The following is a 5,330-nucleotide window of genomic DNA, read 5'->3' as shown; positions in this document are numbered from 1 at the left end:
AGACGGGGTGGCTGATGGTTCTCATGTCGCTCTCTGACCCATTTCTTTATTGTGGGGAGAAGTGTGTCTCTAATTAGCACTGACCTCGAATCAGAAGGAAATTAATTTCAAAAGTCATGTCCTCATTTTGAAACCCTCACATGAAAAAAGCTGTCCTCTTTACAAATGCATCTGGTTTAGGAACAGGAGATTTCAAGAAGCTTATTGGAGGTTTAAAAAACATATATACGGTGCTACATGGTTTTTTGTTTTTTTAAATGTTTACTATTTTATCCTGCCACAAACCCCCCCCCCCCCCCCTCGGATGACAACTTTGTTTTTTTCTATCAAGTTAAAATAGAGTTTAATTTTCAACACTGTATCACACACTGTATGAGTTTGAAGGTGTATGTATTTGAGATAGTCATGGTGAAATAAGTATAGGTTACATATTCAGGCACCATACTGCCATCGTACAATCACCTCAGTCTGACCAAGACAAGCATGCAAATAACTGTGTGTGTGTGCGCATATGTGTGTCTCACTCCTCCAACGGTAATCTATCAGGTTAAATATACTTTAATCTCCAAATGGATGAAGATAAAAGGTACCCAGTGAGTGACAACATCCTCGAATAGCAGGAAGCTGTGTCACACAAGGAGAGGCAGTGGTTACCAACTTAACTGCCGGGATGAATGAATCGTTACTTAGGAAACTAACTTACTGCGGAAGAGAAGGCATCTAAATGAACCAAGATGTTGAACTTTTGTCAACAAGTGCTGTCCAAAGGGTTGGCACTTACAAAGGCTTCCTTGGCCACACAGACTTTGTCACATGCACGTGCACATGAGAGCACACACACGCACAAGTGTCATCACATACACACAGTAATGTATCTTCATGACCTGCTGGCTGAAATGATTTAGATGCCCTTTAAGTACACTCTTAGAAAAAGGGTTCCAAAAGGGTTCTTCGGGCTGTCCCCATAGGAGAACCCTTTTGGGTATCAAGTTAGAACCCTTTTGGGTATGAGGTAGAACCCTCTGTGGAAAGGGTTCTACCTGGAACCAAAACGGTTCTACCTAGTACCAGCAATTATTCTACAAAGTGGTTATCCTATGGCGACAGCGCAATAACCCTTTAAGGTTCTAGATAGCACCTTTTATTCTTAGAGTATGTAGGCTTTTTGAATGCACAGTGTGGGACCATTGTACAGTGTAGCGCTATTGCAAGTGTGTTCTGGTGCTAATGAAAGAGGCGAGCATAAGATCATTTCCTCTGAGCACAATCAATGCATTGTGCTTAACTGACACAAGCATACTCTTTGGATTAGAGGCAGAACAAGAGCAGATTGGAAACAGCTCTACTTCCGTCATACACAATGGCCTTCTATAGGAAAACCAGGGATGGGTGGGCCTACACATGCTTTATAGACGAAATGGTCCCCTACATTTCTATTGAATTTGCTGTGTGACCATGCTATTCTACTGTTTTTTTTGTAGCATTTGTTCCCAATATGCTATGCATACTGCCTTTAATGTCACATCAACATGAAAAAATTTATAAAAAATGACATAAAACATTTAAATGTATTGTACATAACACGTCTGTGTGTGTGTTTATGTGTGTCTATCTGTCTCTGTCTGTCTGTCTGTCTGTCTGTCTGTCTGTCTGTCTGTCTGTCTGTCTGTCTGTCTGTGTGTACTTTTGTCATGTTTGGATGGACAGGTCAGTCATTGTGCTGTTTCACTGAGTTGGGGGTGTAATACAACGCTGTATTTCCCTGAGCAATCAGCTGGAAACACCTCCTATCCCTATCATTACAATCATCTGGTTCACTGGTGCCATCACTGTTAAGTAAACACACTGCCATTTGACAATGAACAGAGAGGAAGGAGAAATATCAGACAGGTTGTGACTGCTATGCGAAAATGTCAAATGATTCCTACAGAGACAAATACATTATTTCAACATAATTAGGTCGACCTGTAAAAATAGTAAGAAGCAACACAAAATGTAAAAAAAAAAAAAAGTATGAAGCACAATGAAAGTCCATCTCTGAACATGTTATTTTGTCTGTTGTGGAACTGATTATAGACAGACATATTGTCAATTCTACAGAACGTCTGAATATCTTAACCTCTCCTGCGCTACTGTCTGAGGGTGCCGATGGCACATAAGAGGGTTTGACAGTGGTTTTTATCCACTTGACAAAGTATGCTTTTGAGAACCTGCGATGCTAAATAAGGTCGCCAGAAAATCTCAGTTTGGGGTACATGGAGCGAGAGAACGAGGTAACAGAAAAAGAACGGAGAGACCAAGGGAAGCACACCTTAGCGCGCATGTAGCATGAAGTTCAGCAACGTTACACGGTATTTAATTATCTCTCTCATACACGTACATTTGAAGCGCTGCTGGATCCGACCGCAATTGCCGTTGCAAGAGATTTTGGACACAATGATTCAAGAGTGAAGGTATACTTTCATGAAAGTAAGTCATTGATAGATTCCAGAAAGCTGCTTCTTGTAAACGACTGTAAGCTTCAATCAAAAAACAGAGTTGGTTTGGAGAATTGACTATAATGAATGGTACATTTAAATTATTATAAGGGGGAATTTAGCATCTGACTCTGTGGCTTATGTCAAGTTGTGCAAATTGGACGTTTCAGTAATTGGATTTGAGGTATATGAGTGACCTGGAATAAACTTTAGTCACCTTGAGATGTAGATGGTTGTGGGTGGCATCATTATTATGACCCGAGGGAGGATGAACTGTCCTCTACACATTGTTATACTGTATAAGTGGCTGAGGTATGTGTACTGGGAATGAAAATGTTAAACTACTGAACAAAAATGATCATTACATTATTACAGCATAATAATTATTATTATTATAGACACAACAGAGAGTTATCAGCCCTCCAAAAAAGTGATGATTACTTTTTAATTATTCTTTTTTTTTTTACCTTTATTTAACTAGGCAAGACAGGTAAGAACAAATTCTTATTAACAATGACGGCCTTCACCGGCCAAACCTAGACGACGCTGGGCCAATTGTGCGCCGCTCTATGGGACTCCAAATCAGGCCGAATGTTATACAGCCTGGATGACTTGGGAGGAGAAGAAAATGACATATTATTTGGTCCTTTTCATACCAGGTCCACCTGTGTCTTATTACAGTATCTTGCTTAAACTTGAATGTAAACTTTCCATCAGAACAGTATGCTCTATCAATACTTCCTGTAGAATAGACTGTTGGAGAATTAACATTATAGGTGTGTTATTTTTTCCCCAATACACTGACTCACCTTGCTTTCAGAAAATATGCTCCTTTCTGTTTTCTGAATAAATTATGCAATGCCTAGAAGGAATCTAAATAGCCTGTTGCTATAAGTAACTTAACCTTACATCTTGTGCATTCAAGAGTAGCATATGCAGTCATTTCAATTACATTGGTTGTCTTCAATGTTATCTTCAAAATCGCAAGAAAACATCATTAAGGATGAATCGATGTTAGCGTACAGAAACCCATAGCAATGGCAGCAAATAGTGTCCATCAGCAGTAAAATGCTCTAACGGTCTGACTCCCTTCAGAAAGACTTCCTATAAAGAGAGGTTTGTTTCCCAGACAGATTCCTCTCTGTTAGGACTAGGTCACAAACTGTAGGCCGGGATTATGACAACGCCCCCCACTCTTTCCTTTTATCACGGCTGTGAATGTTTGGTTGGCCGCCCATGCAAGGCACCACCATGTCTTCTGCCTTATCACTACACCGCCACCAGCATCCAAGGCATGTGGGCGAGAGACCAAGAGTTCAGAAGGACTTTAGTTTAACTCTGTCCACACTCCCAAGTGGTGCTTATATTAGACTACATTGCCTTTGGAGCCTTTCTGAAACAAGCCCATTGAAAGGCAGCCATTAGGCTTGTAACATTGTGGGGACTATCAAAAATACAGATGGGTGTTAAATACCATTTAATTTGATGGTTCTCACGCGGAAGGAGTAGTTTAGCTTAGAGCCTGACCCTTTGGAAGCTAGTCCCCATGTATTGTATCACATTTAACGGCTACTTTTTGTGGTACTTGAAATTATGAATAAACACTTGTTTTCTAAGAAAAGCTCTTGACTTACTCTGGCCCTGAATTTTTTTTTTTTTTTTTATCAAATAGAGGAGTGGTCTGTTGTCATTGCTAGCCCAGCTGTTTTCCCTTGCTGGCTCACGCTTGTCCAGACCACATCATTAAGGCTGCCAAGACAATTCTTTCAGTGAGAAGGGAAACCATCAGCACGGCTCTAGTGATGAACGAGGGCAAAGGTCAGGCAGTGAAACTGCCCAAAAAACAGTGCTCCCCCCTAAAACCACGACTCCCTACCCCAGGAGTCATCTGATGACATCATTTCCTGTGTGTTTAGTTTCAATAACACAAACCCCTGTTGGTATTGATATCATCCAGAGCTTTGGTGAACATCGAACAAATCAGAATGTTAACAAGCACATTTAACTTCAAATTCTGCAGCCTGTGATATTGAGGCTTTGGTCAGGTTGTGGGGGACACTGGGAAGGGACGGAGGGTGGGTGTTTGAGGCTGTGGTCAGGTTGTGGGGGACACTGGGAAGGGACGGAGGGTGGGTGTTTGAGGCTGTGGTCAGGTTGTGGGGACACTGGGAAGGGACGGAGGGTGGGTGTTTGAGGCTGTGGTCAGGTTGTGGGGGACACTGGGAAGGGACGGAGGGTGGGTGTTTGAGGCTGTGGTCAGGTTGTGGGGGACACTGGGAAGGGACGGAGGGTGGGTGTTTGAGGCTGTGGTCAGGTTGTGGGGGACACTGGGAAGGGACGGAGGGTGGGTGTTTGAGGCTGTGGTCAGGTTGTGGGGGACACTGGGAAGGGACGGAGGGTGGGTGTTTGAGGCTGTGGTCAGGTTGTGGGGGACACTGGGAAGGGACAGAGGGTGGGTGTTTGAGGCTGTGGTCAGGTTGTGGGGGACACTGGGAAGGGATGGAGGGTGGGTTCACTACTTTGTTTCCACCAGTAAAAGAAAGAACACAAACAAGACAAATTCTCCAGTTAAAAATGTCATTACATTTGCAATGTAGAGTAACTTCAGCTTTGAAAAGACATGGCTTGGGGTACTTAGAATGTGGTCAGCTTTGGAATCAGTTCAGTTGGACTTCCAGCATTTTGTATGCTACAGTAAGTTAATGGCCAACCATTCTGTAAACAGAGGATATACTATAATTGGGCAGTACTACACAGTACTACGATAACAGTGGAAAATTGCTTATTGGCGGTCGGTCCATCTAACCTCCACCACCACAGCACTAGGAAAGTGGAAATCTGTCTGCATACTTA

General features: G+C 42.4%; 1 protein-coding gene across 2 annotated transcripts in view; it reads left to right on the top strand.

Moving 5' to 3' along the window:
- Positions 1-2,215: 2,215 nt before the first annotated feature.
- Positions 2,216-5,330, top strand: part of psd3l (pleckstrin and Sec7 domain containing 3, like) — a 162,594-nt gene continuing 159,479 nt past the window's right edge. Inside the window, exon 1 of one of the 2 annotated variants that reach the window (XM_014144526.2) lies at positions 2,216-2,469. The gene's annotated coding sequence lies outside the window, so the exon portion shown is untranslated. The remainder of the gene's footprint in view (positions 2,470-5,330) is intronic. The other variant, XM_014144518.2, reaches the window with a different exon arrangement.

This window comes from Salmo salar, chromosome ssa01 (genome assembly GCF_905237065.1).
Source record: "Salmo salar chromosome ssa01, Ssal_v3.1, whole genome shotgun sequence".
NCBI lineage: Eukaryota > Metazoa > Chordata > Actinopteri > Salmoniformes > Salmonidae > Salmo > Salmo salar.
This window is presented reverse-complemented; position numbering and strand designations above follow the sequence as displayed.